The sequence below is a fragment of the Haemaphysalis longicornis genome, unplaced genomic scaffold, assembly GCF_048455015.1.
Source record: "Haemaphysalis longicornis isolate Haplotype H1 unplaced genomic scaffold, Haemaphysalis longicornis Haplotype H1 scaffold_4, whole genome shotgun sequence".
Lineage (NCBI taxonomy): Eukaryota > Metazoa > Arthropoda > Arachnida > Ixodida > Ixodidae > Haemaphysalis > Haemaphysalis longicornis.
In genome coordinates this window covers 174,341,459-174,359,731 of record NW_027526361.1, presented here as the reverse complement: position 1 = coordinate 174,359,731, position 18,273 = coordinate 174,341,459, and the positions used below count along the sequence as shown (strand labels likewise).

General features: G+C 48.3%; 1 protein-coding gene across 1 annotated transcript in view; it reads left to right on the top strand.

The window, feature by feature from the left end:
- The window catches only part of LOC144179514 (uncharacterized), a 191,207-nt gene that overhangs the window by 34,374 nt on the left and 138,560 nt on the right, over positions 1-18,273 (top strand). The window lies entirely within an intron of this gene.

Here is an 18,273-nt window from a genome sequence, read left to right as displayed (position 1 = left end):
TTGAGATTAGCGCTGGATGCGATATCCGCGCGCCGTGCGTTGCCGCAGACGATGAGGGCTCGCCTTATGTGCGACAATACCCGCTTGCGCATATTTGAAACAGATATGGAACGCTAATCGAGATCGTCGTCTTAATTGTCTGAAGAAGAGATGCGTCGCGCCGCTTCCATGGTCACACACACGGCCTATATTTTATATTTGCCAGGGATATGCTTCTAAAAAGGCCTACCCATCTCTACGGACATCTGCGCTCGGACCCATATCCGTATATCCACAAATGGCACACGCTGATGATAAAACGACGTCTTGACAAAACACATTGTAAGTAGCAACCGCTCCAACAATGGCTGACAAATGCCTTGCTCCGTTGAAGGAAATGGGAGATTTGGTACAAGAACAATCCCCAGTCAACCCAACTAATGTGAAACCGGGTTAGGGGCGAAGCATTCAGTGTGAGAATGTATTTTTGCCTACGGAGATGAAACCATTGGGGGTTAGAGGTATACAGCTTTACTGTAAGAGTCTGGTATCTTTGAAGCACCAAGCATTGTAGCGCCCGGCGCAAGCGGTTGTCAATGTGCTCTTTTAGTACGCGTTACGAAGTGTTCTAGCGCGAGGCGTAAACGAGTGTTCCGGTGTTTTAGTAGCGTGATGACTAGATGAGAAGACGATTACGACGGTGACAGGAGACGCCAACAGCCGGAGCCCCTGAGGGCTTCACCCCTAGAATAAGCTTTTCATTCAATGCTGTAGTCGTCACACAAACCATTTGTCACTCTTTTACTTCTTTCGTAGGTGGGCCTGTGCGTGTGTAAAAATAATGCGAGGTTATAAATGCGTAACAAAGTGTACTGTTGGGCGAGTTGGTAGTTCATTGTAAAAGATTATACAGCGCGAAATAAAACGCGGACACAGAAAGACACAGCGCTCGTCCCGTCGTCTTCCTGTGTCCGTGTTTTATTTCGCGCTGTATCATATTTTTGTGAATGCGCTCTATCTGTTATAAAAACAGAAGCAGCGGGGCTCAGATGCCGATACAAAAATAACACTGGAAAGAAAAGCAGGGATTTGTTAATAACGAGGGTGTAATAGCTCGACGTTTCCCCGGGCCATGGTCTTGCACGCGGGGCGGGTATGATAAAATCTAATAGTGACCCAATAAACCGAATCGTGTCGCTTCCGCCTTGTTCAAGTGGAACCCTTTACAGATAGATTTCGCAGTCGTCCAACGGAGAGGCTGGAGTGAACAAGGGTACCTTCCTTACAGCACGACCTGTTTAGTGTGGGCTGGCTTGCGCCTGTGTCTGACAGAACGCACGTCGCCGTGTTTCAATGCGGATAGAAGCTGAGTGTGCCTGAAGTGCCGGCAACTGTTGGCACAGCTCTCTGAAGAAGCAGTGCCTGTGGACGCTCGGTGATACGGCAGGCCCGGTTGACACCTGGAAAAAGCACACGGTGCGCGGCTGAGTGGCCACAATGGCGCCTGTTTTAGTCGTTCAGTGTTTGTGCTGCTCAAGGGGTGGAGGGTATGTTGGAGGACGCAGGAAACAAAGTTCTGTCAGCACTCTAACCAAGGCCCCAGTAAGCGCAAGAAAACGTGGGAATAAGAAGCGCCATTTAGACTGTTCCATTTAGACTGGGTATCGGACATGTTCGTCCGGACTAAGCGTGTTACCTGAGTTATCTCCCAATGAAAGTTTTTTAGATCCATAAGCATCGGAAAGTGCAAAATAAAAGTGGTCTTGTTAACCAAGTTCTCCAACCAGCCCGCAGGCGTTGTTTCATATGGTAACATCCGGTGGTAGTGCTTATAGTGACAAGGTAACCTTGTCACTATTCTTCGCGAACACGCTTAATGCGGCATCTTTGAAAGCATAGCTACAGCTAAAATGCGCGTTGTCAGTGAGACTCTAAAGTGATAAAAATAAAATTTACCATCGACCTTCACTTCATTTTCTGGCTTCGTGAAATTTCAATTTGAACCTTTTGATGCTGCTATTACGTGAGTTTCAAATGACCAACTCTGCATTCAACAATACAGTTCGGTTTGCCGGCAATGTACCGTATTTACTCGCGTAATGATTTAACTTTTTTTATGAAAAGTTTATGCAAAATTAGGGGTGCGTTCATACGTAGGGTAAATTTTTTTGCAAAGCATTTTTGAGCACAGAAAACGCAGGCAAGTTTATGGTAAAAATTTTTACGATAGTTCCCAAGAACATGGTACGAATAATAAATAGAAACATAATAAATACTCCGTACACCGTCACCAGCCGCCTTGCAAAGTGACGCAAAATGTGGTGTTTTTATGAATTACCGAACGCGCCTGTACGAGTTTGCTGCGAGGTGACAACAGTTCGAGCCATAAGTGGCTGCCACTGTTACAGCGCGGAACATCAGAACAGACATTGCGGCCGACTCAGTAACCCGAGCGCGTTTTTCTGTTTGACTTGTGAGCATATTTAGTGTGAGTATTTAGTGAGAGTTTATTCATCATCTGTATTGAACGCATGCTCGCCGTTATCGCTAATATCGGCAAGACTGCCGCAATAACGGGTCTAATGCCTCTTCAAAAGGGATGCAAACAGAGGTACGCACGACCATCACCAGGTACACTTTGTACACATACGAGATATTGCTGACGCTAGTTCGGGGTTCGTTCATTGCGCAGGAAATTAAAAAAATTGAACTAGGACGACATATTTAAGGGGTCGATCATTACGCGAGTGCGATCATTATGGAGTAATTACAGTACTCTACGCTGGAAGCCACACTGTTTTTCGCATGTTTTTAGTCGCACTAAAAAATCTAACAGGCTGTATCGGTAAACACTGTCATGCACAGTACGCTCTCGTTAGTCGGTGAATATTCCGTGGACCTTTTTGCGGGAGCATGTTATGCCTCAACTTCCTGCACGGAAGAGGCGTACGACTTCCGTGAAGCTGTGGTTTTGCTGATTCAAGGACAGCTTATATGTGCGCGCATTTTCTGTTTACGCGGTTTCACAAAACAGTCCGTCGGAGTTCGCAGTTTTCGTAGTTTATTTGTATGTGACTAAAACACGGAGCCCTCATTGTTATTACACAACGGAGCGGAAACAACTGACCATGACAGGGAAAGCGAAGCAGTCAAGCATATCACTTATCTCATCGTGTCCGGCCGAGCACTTGTTCCAAAAAAAGCTGTAAAAATACAGGGACTGAAGAACGGTTGTTTACCCTTTCGACAACAGCAAATATCCGTTATGCTAAGCGCGCTGGACATAGGGTCTTGATAAACACACGAGATCGCGGGTCTCGTTTCGATCTGCCTCGCTGACTGGTCATGCATGTCGACGCGTTCCTCCAACATCGATCGGTGTGACATAACAGAGGCAGTTCAGCACTCCGCTGGATCAATTCCCCCTTGGTAGTCCTTCCGTTGTACGCGCACGCGGTGCTGGCTCTGCATTTTGCCAAAATAATTATAGCGCAGAATCTAAACTGAAATCGAAATTCATCCCAATCCTTGTGCAGAAAAAAGCGACGCTTGCTTGGTGTTACGCAACGCGGTAACGTGACATTCTTTCGCACTTTTCTGGTTGTATTGATTCCTTTGAGCGTGTAGCGTTTGTTACCTTTCTTTGCGCTCTAAACATTCGCCGTCATGAAATGAAAGACATGTCACTTGCGCAGTGCTCGTTTTGCGTGTCAGTACACCGGCGGTTTTAATGAAACAGCCGTCATTGCCGTTTCATTTATCCGACGAAAGTGGAATGGCGACGGCGGGGAAGGCGCTAATTCCCTGTTAACGAGCGGAATGTCTGTGTTATTGATCGAGCGCGGGAGAAACTACGAGCGACGTGCTTTGGCAGAAAGCGGGGTCGATTTGTTCACACTCTTGCGGATGGGGTCGAATTCTCATTGGTGCGCTTAACTCAGATAATAGCACTGCACTCAGTCGTAGACACCACCCATTGTGAATCTCCGTATTGTGAAACTTTCGCATGCTTAGTTTTCTAATCATAGCTCAATCATCCCTGGCCCACGTTATTTTCATGCGACCCTTCGTAGTTTATCGGATCTGGGCCGTTTAAACCAGCTCAAGGCTGTTGCTGGGGCCTCTTGAGCTGATTTCTTGGCGTTTGGTTTTAAAATTACGCTTTATGTTGCTCCTCCCGCGCAAGACAGATTAGCTGGGTTTATAGAACATTTGGCATTAGGCATCAGAACATTAGGCATATTTAAGGCAAGATATCAATACATAAGTGATACTTGCACTGTCCTTTTAATTTAAAATACATGGCTGCTTCGTTTTTGTCATTCCAAATAAAAATCTTCAACTTGGCAACGTTCAACATGGCCACGTTTTGTGGAAAATTCTTGAACGTGTACTTGGCAACGTTCAAAGGACAAACTGTGTTTAGCGATGCAGGAGGAGGAGGAGGAGGAGGAGAAAAGCGAAAGGAAAGGCCGAGAGGTTATCCAGAGCCCGGATTGCTACCCGGCACTGGGGAAGGGGTATTCAGGGGATAAAAGAGATGGCAGGCGAAAAAGGGGGGATAGGAGCGCGGTCGCGCACACACTTTAGTCCCTTCGTGGGCACTATAGTCTCTCAGCTAAACCTGTGTCCTTCATAAAACGCAGAAGGGCTTTTGTTGCCTTCTGCGATGGAAGCTTAGCTGTACTATTAGGGGAGCTCTCGGAAGTTAAAGGGAATATTATTGGGTGAAATGAGGTCAGACTAACCGTAGATGGCTTCATAGAACGGAGTAGCGAGAATATTCGGTGCTATCGAACACCTCACGAAAAGAAAGCGCACGAGGTGAGATTTTTGCCTGCAGCGAGATAGCAGGGTCGCGGAAGGATTCTTCAGTGTTAACGAAAGGGCCAGAGCCGTTGTGATCAAGCTAAACAGGCAATATAGATTAAAGGCAGTACAATCCTAAGCCACTGCATCTAACTTCGAGGATGAGGGCTTAGATAGTTTATACGAAGCCGTCGAGTCAGCAATGAATAAGAGAACAACACAGTTCCCAACTGTAATGGGACCCTTTGACGCAAAAGTAGGCGCAAACCCAGTAGGCGAAAAATCAGTGGCAAATTTGGAGTAGGCCCTCGCAACAGTCGAGGAAATACGCTGGTTGGATTTGCGGAGAGAAATAACCTAAAGCTGATTGTTGTCCAAACTAAATAGAAAAAATGGGCATAGAAAAGTCCCGACGGGATGACCAAAAACAAAATTGACTTCTTTTTCAGTGACGACCCAGGTATTGTACACGACGCGGAGGTACTACGTATGATCTGGCGCAGCGATCATTAAATGATTGGGTGCAAAATAAGGCGGAATCCCAAAAGAGAAAAGGGGACACTAGCAAAATTACGAAACAGAAGATAGCGTCAGTGAGAGCCAGGACGCACAAATAACCCTTCAGCACAAACTTGCGCTTTCATCCGGTGAGAATGAGGGCAGTGTTTACAAATAAATGGCAACCTAACAACAGCGAACACAGAGTCAGGAGCGACTATTGGAGAATCCGCATTCAGGAAAGAAACTGGCAGACTAACTGAGCGGACAAAGGAGCCTATTTTGAAGCGTCAGAAGATGAAAGTGTGGAGTATGGTGGATCAAATTTAACTGGCAGAGCTGTAAAAATGAATAGACAGAAGTAAAACACACGACATCTGTCTGCACAACATGGCGGTCACCGAGGAAAAGTTGAAAAACAGAGGAAGCTTGAAGGTAACAAGGAGGAAGCTGGCTATCGGCAGAGACAAAGTGTACGAACTTGGTAATAAATAGTGTACCATCACGCAGAATATGGACGAAATAATAAAAATCGCGGAACGATTCTACACCACGCTATACGCCAGCGAAGTTAGACCGGAGAAAATTACTGAGTCTACAAGTTTGAACAACGCCAACATAGTTTTATTCACCAGAAGGAAGATAACTTATATGTGAAGAACTACAAAGCCATCAGCCTTCTGTCGGTCGTATACAAGCTGTTTACCAAAGTAAGAGTTTCCCGCACAATAGACAGCTTAGACTTCCAACAACCCAGGGAACAAGCTTTGTTTAGAAACGGATACTATACATTAGTGTCCTCAAGCGTTCAATAGAAAAATGCGCAAAGTATATATAATACGAAAAATTTGCAAACATACCATGAAAAAACGTTTGATTCCGCACACACCGCCGCAGTGATTGACGCCTTAAAGTACCAAGGAAGAGGGGAGGCCCACCAAAGACTCCTAGACGACATGTATGGGGAACGCACGGGCAGGATAACCCGTCGTAAGGAAAGCGAAAAACTGCAGACCGGAAAGGGGGCGCGACAAGGGGATACCATGTGACACCATGTCTGCAGAGTGTATTCAGGAAGCTGGACTGGGGAAAAAATAGGTTTACGGATAAGCCGAGAATACTTGAGGCATTTGAAATTTGCAGACGACGTTGTCTTTCTCAGTTATTCGGCAGAACAACTACAAAAAGTGATTTAAAACTACACTCAGAGAGCTTCGCCGTAGGGGTTAACGTAAATATGAAAGTCTAAATTAATGATAAAAAGGTATGCTGAACGCGTCCTTTTGCGCAGAGGTAACTAAGCACTGCAACAAGTATTTAGTTATCTACTTAGGTATCTATTATCCTGAGTTATCCATTATCGTGGTTGGAATACACTGGGCAAGCACTCGCAACTAATGAAAATAAGCTACCTTAATCCTAAAAAGAAAGGTATTCAATCAATGCATCCTGCCGGTAATGACATACTAAGGGCAAACTTAACGCCTTACTAAGCAACTAGACTGTAAACTTAGATCCACCCAGCGTGCCATGGAGAGAATAGTGATAGCAGTAACGCTTAGGGACAGGAAACGAGCAACATGGATTGCGAGCACACTCGAGTATATGATATAGTCCAAATTAAGAAAAGAAATGGACTTGGGCTGGAAGAATGAGCGCTAGAGAATGGACACCAAGCGTCGGGACTAGAAGAAGGGGAAGTCCTTTCTCTATTTCTTTGCAAAGACTAAGTAAGAAAATTCATAGGCAAAGAATGGACTCAGGCAACGCAGGGTAGAAGCAGTTGGAGGCCAACGGGAGAGGCCTCCGTCCTGCAGTGGACGTAAATAGGATGTTGTTGTTGTTGATGATGATGATGATTAAATAAAAAACGATGCCTTAGAAAAATTGTGTTGACGTCGAAATACAAGAAACGCTCGGAGCGCCCCATCATGGTCGTGTTTCGAATTCCGAAGGTGGAAGTAGATGCCCGAGCAGTGGAACGGGGCGAAATTGAAACGACGTGAGCAAGGCTCCGCTGTGTTTGTTTTGTGAGGAGCGAAAGCAGAGGGGAACAGCGCGAAAGGTGGGTTAGCAACAGAAGGGAGGCAGGTACGTGGCAGGCGCGGCAGAAGTCTCTCGACGACATTTGCAGCGCAGTCAGCTGATACGCGGGCAATTTTTTCTTCCGAATCTATCTGGTCTCTCTTTGGCGGCGATTTTGTATAACCAGGCTCTTGTGTCCGTCTGCGTAAAAAATTATCCCAAAATATTTTAAATTAGACTTACTTTGTCGTTTATGTTTCAGTTCTCGCGTGTTGGCTTAATACTGGCCAATGCTGCGTGTGCAGCAACAGCGTGTATGAATCGCCCGTTCAGTGGTAGTAGTTTTGAAAGGCGCTGCATTTTTATATTCAGTCTTCCGTCTGGCTATTATGCAAGGCACACAGCTGGCGGGATGGGTTATTGGACCACGAAAAACTATCAAACACGAAAAGCACGGAAAAGGCTGGGACGCAACTTCTAGAAACTGCACCTGACATCACTACCCAGAAACGCTACGCATTAAAATTAGTCATAAAACTGGGGTTAGCGCTTTAAAGTTGATTGTGTCAGTGACCCTTCCGTTGCCCTTTTTTCCTCTGAGTTGGATTTTTTATCTTGTATGACTTAGTGTTTACGGCTGCGGTTATCTATGTATTTGTTGCGATGATTGGTTGGGAGTAGTCCTTCAAATGGTTCACGCTGCGCATGATCGAGTCTGTCATTGTATAAATGCGAAGATGTAGCTTGTCAATAAATCAGTTGAAGTAGCGCCAGTCCTGTCCATTTTCTCTTACGTGTGTCCTGTTCTTTAAAGCGCTAACCCCAGTTTTATGATCATGAACCAACTAGCCCAGCAACAAGTTTTACTAAGCATTAAAATTAGCTCCGCGTGCCATAGGCGACTACTATTTTCTCAGTAATGAACTAACGAATACCGTTCTGTGCTCCCAACAAAATTCCCATCCGATTCAATCGAAACTTGTCCCTGTTGCAGACCATCGCGCAGATACTGGTAAAACAATGTTTTTCTGCCACTGGAATATTTGAGGGATCATCATCTCCATAGTTGACAAAAATTATAATTCACACCGATTATGAACGTTTATAAAAACCAAAAAGACGTTTAGGCTCCCGTATGGGAGCTTTGTTAACAATATTTTTTTTTTTGCTTTTTATAAAAATTCATGGTTGGTGTCAGCTTTTAATTGTTGTCGTGGTTTTCCCGAGCAGGCGGGCTTCCGTCCAACTCTTGATTTCATCTTGATAGTTTGACAACACTGGTCGAAAATCGAGCAAAAGCTCCATCGAATGGGCAAAAATAGTGATTTTTATTTCCTTGTGTCCAAATACCGCACAGCATCGGAATATTTTGAGTCCCTCGATAATATAGTAAAAGCCCGTTAATTCGAACCGCAAGAGGACCGCATGTCAGTTCGAATTAAAGAGAGTTCGAACTAACGAAAGGGAACACCTGGGGAATGTAACACTTTGATGCTTGAAAAAGCCTGTGATCGCTGCCTGCCTTTTGTCATGAAAGACGGCACGTAGTAATTTTTATTAAACGAATCTAGCGGAAATACTCATCTTAGGCTTCCTTAAAACTAAAGGAGAGACGGGCGGCATTTTAGCCTGCCATGATTTCTGAACTTCGTCTTCATGCCCCATGTCGTCATTTGCAGCGACAAGTTCTGCGCTTATGACCTCACTTTTGTATGGGCGGGTGGCGGTATAACTAGTGATGCTGCTCGTACAGCTTCTTAACTGCACCAAAAAACCCGCAGTTTGAGGGAAAGGGCGACGAGGGAAGGAGCCCACGCGAAGGTATCAGGACTGCACCCCTCAAGCAAAAATATTTAGTGCTCTTCCACTCTATGAACAAGGATGACATGTGAGGCTGCACGCCTTCTACCAGTGCACGAAACAAAACCCGTTTCTTCGTAATTTAAGACTAAGTATACTTTCTAGCCGAATACCTGGATAAAATTTGGAAAGACCCGAACTTTACCCTAGCGGACAGAGGCAGATGTGTCTCTTTCCTTCCGCATCGTAGGCTTCTTGCTGTTTGTGTAACACGCCAAACCGATCCCCTCTACCACTGAGGACAACGTACCGGTCGCATGGCCACTGTTGTGCCAGAGCGCCTGGCCCAAAGGCGTTGCACGAGGCGACGCGCCGACAGCGAGGCTGAGTCACGCCTCTCCCTTTGTCGCTGCGGCGCGGCCGAATCCTGCCTCTCGAAACGCTGCGGCGCGGCCGAATCCTGCATCTCGAAACGCTGCGGCGCGGCCGACTCCTGCATCTCGAAACGCTGCGGCGCGGCCGAATCTCTCAGCGGAGAACGACCCAAACAAGGGCATGTCGCTACGCCCGGAGGCGAGGTCACGGAGACGGCGGCGGCATCGCTCTCCCTTTCCCCATTGGCGGCGCAGCTGACTCACCGCTTCGCTACCATTCGTCGGAATTCAAACTTCAGGCAGCGAGAGCCCTGATTGGAGCATTTCGAACTTCTTGGGGCCACAACGAACTCCCGGGCTATAAAAGAAGCCCGGAGGCTCTCGTCGTCGGCTTTCCTCGGCGGCTTCTCTCCGTCACCAGTCTCTTCGGAAGCACCGAGTGAAAAGGGTGCTGTCGCCTTTGTGCGAGTTATGTAACGTTTGCTTACCCTGTAAATACTGTATATAAATGTTACTTTAAGTTTTCGTCGGCTCGAGAACTTCTTCGCTCGGCTCTGCGCCGCGTCGATAGCGGACGGAGCAAGGCAACATCGCTACACCGGTGACTGCGCTCGGGTGGCCAGTCGCAACAGAGGAGACAGCGTCGGGATGGCTGATTCCCAACCTCGGTGACGAGCAGGAAGGCGAGTCACAACCTTGGCGACCGCCCTGGGATAGTCATTTCCCAACCTTGGAGGCAACAGTGGGATGCTCATTCCCAACAGTGGTGGCAGCGGTGGGATAGTCAGTCCCAACATTGGATGGCAGCTGCGGGATCGACCGGCAACGGCTACTACCTGGTGTGGTAAGCGCTCGACGTTTTCTCTCAGTTCACCAGACTTCTCTAGCACAGGTTATGGTAGTTTAGAGAAGGGCTGGGTGAAGCACTATGTATAGCTTTGAGTGTTTCAAGCCTAGAGAAAGTGCTTTGAAACCAAAGCTAGTGCCGAGAGGTAAACAAAGGAGCGTAGATAATTACTTGCGCGTGCCTTACTAGTAGCTCGATAGTATAGGAGCGGCAAGGGAATTCTAACGCGGGTAAGCAGCTTTTATCTTAGCAGGTAGATGGGTGCAAAATGATTGCCCTCATTTGCTGCCTCAGTTGTTTATTTCCGCACCGCGTGATTTCAAGTAATCAACCTTAGTTATCATTTAATGTCGTGTGTTACGTTTGACACTTAGTGTGAGTTCTTCTTTTAAGAGTTTTACGTCCCGCATGGGTCTCTTGGTGTAGAGGGTCCAAATTTGGGGATAGACGCTTAGCTAGGACAGTTTGTCACGTTTTAGAGTCTGGTGTTCTGACAGAGGACAGAGGGTGCTTGCTTGCGCTGGGTGTTGCCTGTTGTCGGTCGGTTCTTTGCAAGATCCAGAACGATGAGCTACCGGTGCTGAGGACAGACAGGAAGAGCCGGACGAAGCTGGTGGAGACACCTGGGCAGCACGGCGAGGTACCTGCGATCCGGACCTGGCAGGTGGTACCTGTTCAAGGAGAGGAACTTGGTGGAGCCGCCCTTTTCCTGGGACACTGGAGGTGTACCTGGATGAGCCTGGCGAACGAGCGCGCCCAGCATCCGAGCCACGTGGAGGCAGCTCGTCTTCACGGCGCATTGTCTGGCGGCGGGGGTGCTGTTGTGCCAGAGCGCCTGGCCCAAAGGCGTTGCACGAGGCGACGCGCCGACAGCGAGGCTGAGTCACGCCTCTCCCTTTGTCGCTGCGGCGCGGCCGAATCCTGCCTCTCGAAACGCTGCGGCGCGGCCGAATCCTGCATCTCGAAACGCTGCGGCGCGGCCGACTCCTGCATCTCGAAACGCTGCGGCGCGGCCGAATCTCTCAGTGGAGAACGACCCAAACAAGGGCATGTCGCTACGCCGGGAGGCGAGGTCACGGAGACGGCGGCGGCATCGCTCTCCCTTTCCCCATTGGCGGCGCAGCTGACTCACCGCTTCGCTACCATTCGTCGGAATTCAAACTTCAGGCAGCGAGAGCCCTGATTGGAGCATTTCGAACTTCTTGGGGCCACAACGAACTCCCGGGCTATAAAAGAAGCCCGGAGGCTCTCGTCGTCGGCTTTCCTCGGCGGCTTCTCTCCGTCACCAGTCTCTTCGGAAGCACCGAGTGAAAAGGGTGCTGTCGCCTTTGTGCGAGTTATGTAACGTTTGCTTACCCTGTAAATACTGTATATAAATGTTACTTTAAGTTTTCGTCGGCTCGAGAACTTCTTCGCTCGGCTCTGCGCCGCGTCGATAGCGGACGGAGCAAGGCAACATCGCTACACCGGTGACTGCGCTCGGGTGGCCAGTCGCAACAGAGGAGACAGCGTCGGGATGGCTGATTACCAACCTCGGTGACGAGCAGGAAGGCGAGTCACAACCTTGGCGACCGCCCTGGGATAGTCATTTCCCAACCTTGGAGTCAACAGTGGGATGCTCATTCCCAACAGTGGTGGCAGCGGTGGGATAGTCAGTCCCAACACCACCCCGTTCTAGCCACCTTAACCGCGTTTGCGCGCCGACGGTAGTCGCCCGCCAGTGCGCGCAGCCAATTTCGTGACATCGTCTGCTCGCGCGCTCTTGTTACGCGGCCCCTTCCGTTGCGGCTCAGATAATGCGCATGTAAGGTACGGTCACGCTCATCTGAACAAAACGAACGTCTTCTGCACGAAGGAACAGCAAACTTTATTCCAGGATGTAAACTAACAAAAAGTCAAGACGCATTTTAGGCACGTTCGTGTGTAGTACCTCGTCAGCACTCCTTTCGCGGCCACGACGGCAGCCGCACTGCTGCATGCGTCACTAACCTCCTGGAGGAGAGGTGTGATGGTGCTTGACTGGCCGCCGCAAGGTGCGGGCATGAACATTATTGAAAACGTCTGGGGGGAAATAAAGAAAGCCCTTTCTTGCCTTCAACCGCAACGGTGTTCCGCGGACGACCTCTGGGCGGCGGTGCACGCGGAATGGCAGAAGCTGGCGGCTTTCTCTACCTTTACCACCAGCCTGTACGACAGTCTGCCACGCAGAATGGTCGTCGTCATGGCCGCGAGAGGAGAACCGACGAAGCACTAACGCCCCGCACAATAAGCGAACGTGACTGCAAATGCGTCTTGCCTTCTTGTTAGTTTACATCCTGGAATAAAGTTTGCTGTTCCTTCGTGCAGACGTTCGTTTTATTCAGATAAGCGTGACCGTGCCTTACATGTGCATTATCTGAGCCGCATCGGAAGAACCCGCGGAACAAGAGCGCGCGAGCAGACGATGTCGCGAAATTGGCTGCGCGCACCGCCGGACGACTACCGTCGCCGCACAAATGCGATCCAGCGCTCCGGGCTTACGGCGCCCCGCTGTCGCTGCGCGGAACCACACTCCCGCTCACTGGCAACCGGAAGCAGTAAGCCTGGTAAGCCTACGGTGAAACCAACGTTTTTAAAACGTTGGGTGAAACCGCTCGCACCCTCGCGGTATACCACAATGCAACACCTCGCTTCCACGGGCGTCCACAGGCGGCGCTGCATGTGCCGGCGGCGACACGCTCGCAGTGTCGCCAGGCCTCTCAAGCTTGGACGTTCCCTGGTTTCCCTATAGGCGGCGTAAAAATCGACGCCCCACGTGACCAACACTCAGGGCACTTTTCGACCATCAAGTCCACCAGACGGCGCAAGCGAAATGTTACTTTTGGTGTAGAATACAAAACATTCATTCCGTGACTCAAAGAGTCAACACAGTTCGCTTACAATGTGTTGTTTAAAAATATTATTAACAAGTTCCGCATCAAACATCTTTGGAGCAAAAATGTACGCAACTTTTTACGAGCAGCCGACTGGTGCACCACCTCGTTTCTGAATTCGCAACCAAAAAGCCGCCAATTCAAATTGAAACCGCTGCAACGGCCCACCGTTTCTATGTGCGCGGAACACTGTTTTCGTGACTGTTATTGCTGTTATGTGCTTTTGCGTCCATCAGTTGTTGAGAGGACTGGCAAAACACGGGAATTGAGTGCTTGTGGAGTGACAAATGTGGGAAATTCCGCATCGGAAGACAGCTGTCGAGGCCAGAATATTTTATCATTCTAACAGAAGGTGAGTGTTATGCACTCCGCTAGAAAGACGGTGCAAACGAAACCGTTGTCGCCGTCAATACCTCATTTGTGCCCTTCGTTCGAAATCTTAGCGCAAGTGAACGAGTTGTTATGGCAAAAAAAAATGTCACGAAAGCGACGTACAATTGCAGCAATCGAAATGAAATGATGTCCTGGCCTCTGTAAACTTGCGGATGTCAATAAACGATTTGTTCTCACTTGCTGCTCAGTGTGGTCTGTGCTAGTGTCACCTTATTTAGAGACTCTAGTCTGTGCCAGTCGAGGCCATCTGGTCACCTGGCGTAACATGACTTCACTAGCGCGGCGCAAGTAAACACGCGGCCAGCGTGCCAGCCATGAACCAGCATGAGCAGCCACGGCCGGACTCGACGCTCCTTTCGCGCGCGGGAGGCGGAGAGTCGAGTCCGGCCGTGGAGCAGCGAGCCGGCGGCCGCCGTGCGAGGGCAGCCATGTTATTAAGGAGCTCAAGGGGCCTGTGCAAAAAGCATCCGCCATGTTTACAAAGCCGTGTTTACAGCGCCATCAAGCGGGCATACTCGGTAGTTCACGACGCCGCCACTACGCTTTTTCTGGCACTACAGGCAAAGCTAGACCTTTGCTTCTCTAAAATCCTCCCTGTTCTGTGGTGTCGCGTTTCAATCTGTGAGCACTCTGTACGCTTCTCCGGCCGTGTGCCAGGCTCCAAGGCACCGGCGCGGTGGCGAGTAGTTCGAATTATCCGTGGCCCAACTTACTCGGGTTCGAATTAACGTGCTTCTTTATACATAGACATTTATAGATGCTTGGTCGCACCAAATCCTACAAATCGAAATATCGACAAATTCAAAATATTGCAATTCGAGGTAACGGAAGTCAATAATAACGAACTCTCTCCACATCTACCTTCTCTCCAAGCTGTTCTTTTTCGAGGATGCGCATGGTGCTGCGCTGAAGGAGTTTTATGGGTACACACGACAGCAGTATGTTTTTTTCGCGTAGCCATATCAAGCTTGTAAAACAAGTAGGTTGTCTAAAGATCCTGCTAAGGCCTCTCTCTTCGATGCTTCGCTGCTGCTCCTCTCCTCCCATGGAGCCTATTTTTATGAACCCTAGTCCTATTCTTGACAGTCGCCGCGGCGAGAGTCACCCAGCCTATCGATGCCGGCGCCGATAACAGCGCCATGACGCCTCTGCTGCGCGACCATGGCCGTTAGATGCGTCATCGCGGCGCGAACAAAGTGCTGCACTTTTATTCCGGCAACAGTCGGCGCACTTTGATCGCAAATGACCGCGTCCGCCATTTTGGCTCCGCGAACTTCACCACCGTGGGTTGTATGAGCTCCAGCGGTCGCCGTAGAGTACCGCAATAAAGCAGTGACTACAACTAGAAAATGACGTGTGGAAGGGATTCAACCAGCAGACAGGATTATCGAAAACATTGGAACGCGAACTAACGACCAGGAACACCATGCGATGCCGGAGCATCTTTTCGCGTCTTTAGGCTGCTAGAGGACACTAACGCGGAGGCGCATGCGGCGTAGACTAGTTTTTGAGTTGGAAGGAAAGAGAGAAAGAGTACAGCTTTTTTGCCAACAAGAAAAGTGCTGTGGGTGGAGCCGTCAGTACAGGGCGCCATTCGAGCGACCCGCCGTCTTTGTCCGTTCGATCAGCTCCAGCTGCCTTCTGGGGCAAGAGCTGGCGAGTTCGCTCTCCATCTGCTCTCTTAAGGGCTTTGGGTTAGGGTCAATGTCGGGGTTATTTTGACATTCCCATATCATGTCGTAAAGCATGGCAGGGACGCCGTAGTGTCTCCCACAGGGGGTCGCCACAGGGTGGGTTGTGCAGCGTCTGGCTTCCTAGTGTGTCGGTAAGTATTGGTCTGCAATTGACGAAGCGCCGTCTGTTGAGAACTGTTAAGTTTCTTAGAGACTGCAGGGTATCGCAATCACCCCAGCCGTTAATACCCTGTGATGTGCCTTCACGTGAGAAGGGGGTATCCTTTCCTTTTCTCTCCATATCTGGAGCGAACGCTTGCACCGCCTTATTTCCGCAGAGAGAAGAGGGGGCTGTGGCCCAGGTGATTCTTGTGTTTCTCGGAGGTGGGCGTTCATGCCTAGAACAATCGTGGAAATTCTTCCTGCTGCGTAATTTCTGTATCGCGCTTGGCAGTCGTCATGATGGTACACTGTCCGCTAAAATGCAATTATAATGGCGCCACTGGGTGAACCGAATACTAATAGAAGAGTTTGTAAACCGTGCAATCTGTCCTTTTCTAAAACGTGGAATGATCAGAAAGACAATGCTGCATGTCCTTGCCGTCTACCTGTAATGAATACCTCAAACGTTACTGCGAAATTGGTAGCTGGTATATTCGCTTTCTGCAACGGTATCACAGGGCTTATTCTGTCAAAGCAGCGTCAGTAGCTTGGTCTTTTATTTATTTATTTATTTATTTATTTATTTATTTATTTATTTATTTATTTATTTATTTATTTATTTATTTATTTATTTATTTATTTATTTATTTATTTATTTATTTATTATTTAAAGTAGCCGCCTTTCACCTCGGCATGCTAAGCATTATGAAGCAGAGCGTTCCAATCATAAACTGTTTTTGGAAAGCCGAATACTTGTACAGGTTAGTACAAGTACTTGTACAGGAAATTCTGTTACTATGTTTATGACATCAAGCGCATGGTTGTGTCAATTGATATGTTATTTTGAACGTGCATACATATTCGGAAAAAAATATCAGAGGCGGAAAAGGTTAAGACCACTGAGAAGTTCGAGACTCGCATCTTGCAGCTTGGCCGACGGCGCATCGCTACGTCTAATTCGTGTACGTATAAATTGGGCGGATAAGTGTTGTAATATTCTATTTTATGGGCATTGGCAAGTGTATGCTGGTCCCACACAATGCTGGCGTATACAAGAGAAGGACACATTATAGCATTACACGATCCACGTTTTGGACTACTAGAACGACCCAATTTGTGCTTCAAAAATCCCAAATTCATCCGATCAGCGGAACATATACCGTCGATATGTGCTGTCGAGCTGAGCTTCGATATGATTGTTACACCCAATTAGTCGTATTCGTCTACTTTCCTGGTAGCGCGACCTCCTGCATTTTAAGTGCCTTCAAATGTTCGAATTTTGTTATTTTAGACTGAATATACAGTTTTCTTTAGATTAATTACCACCTCCCCCTTTACACCATTTATATATGTAGTTTATGTTGTCGCACAAGTGAAGGTGGTCAGAGATAGAGCTTATGAAATTAAGAGTTATGCAGTCGTTGCCGAATACTTTTACGGACGTGCCAAGCTGGATGGTTCGAACCAAATATTCATGTAGATATTAAATAACACCGTCCCCAAAACTGATAGTCGCGCTACTCCAGAAAATAGCCCCAGAGTAAACACAGCTGGAGCCGTTAATATCTGCCTACAGTTGTCTCTTGGTTACCTTTCCTCACCCGACCTACTAGTTAAGGGGTTTTTTTCTTCCTTTACACCCTGAAGCACAGAAACGAAACCAGAATTTCTAGCGTGTTATCATTGCGGGCGTCTGATGAAAAAGACCATGTCCTAAAAAATAGGTACCCGCCTCCCTCCGCCCCCCCCCCCCCCCAAAAAAAAGCAAAGTGACCAGGATTTGGTTCTCCCGCGTTACCTATTTGCTAGATCAGCTTGTTTCTCAGGTAGGTACCCTGCAGCGCATGCGCCGTGGTACCACTGTCGGACACGTGGCCAACCACATGTGGCGATTTATACGCGATGAGAAACAGTGCGTCCAAGAATAATGGTGGTACTTCTTTTCATAGGAGGATGACACTATGGCTTCACATGAAGAAGGCATTTATATGACGACATAGAGTAAACTGGTTTCCGTCAACGCCAGCTGAGTGCGAAAACCGCCCTAATGCGAAAAGCGCCTCCTTCGCGTCCTTGTCGCTACTGCAGATGACCCCGCCCTCGTCTAAGCTATTAGATCGGTCGCTGTAAAAGGTCGCCCATTTCTTTTTAAACCCACAGGAAGATCCTAAGGGCGCTCCGAGTTACTAAGAGTTGTCTTCGTTTTTCCAAACGAGAAAAGCTGAGAAACTGCCCGTACAAAGGGCAGATTGTCCGAACCCCTAAGAGCGTGCTCTTGGCAAACTAGGGTTCGAGTTTCTGCATTCCGCATTCATCGTTTCCCTCCAGTACGTCCACCCTGCGCGGCCTTTCCGCCTCCGTGGGCAGTTTTAACGAGGTTATATACGGCAGGGGCCGCGGCAACTGCGCATCTACAATCTTCTCAAAAGCCGGGAGTGTGAGCCTTCGCAGCGCAGGCTGTTTGTCGTATGTCTTGCGTGCTGCATGGCTGCAGATCCTCACATCAAAGGAAAATAGCCTGCTTCCAAGATTTGTGAAGGGACACGCTGAAAAAAGTTGGCAAAGAACGCGGTCCATAACTCTTCTCATTTAACTGCCAGTTATATTCATGGCACTTTCTGACCTGGTTCGAGGAATCTTGCTCGTTAAAACTGTTCCGTATGACCGTTGCCATGCCGGACGTAACATCTTCATGGCATTATTGGCGTGCCGGGCACCTAACTTTTGTATTACTTCAATATTACGAACTACTTCATTTATTTGCGGTTGCTAGTGTCGTGCAGGCGGGTATCGAAACTTTC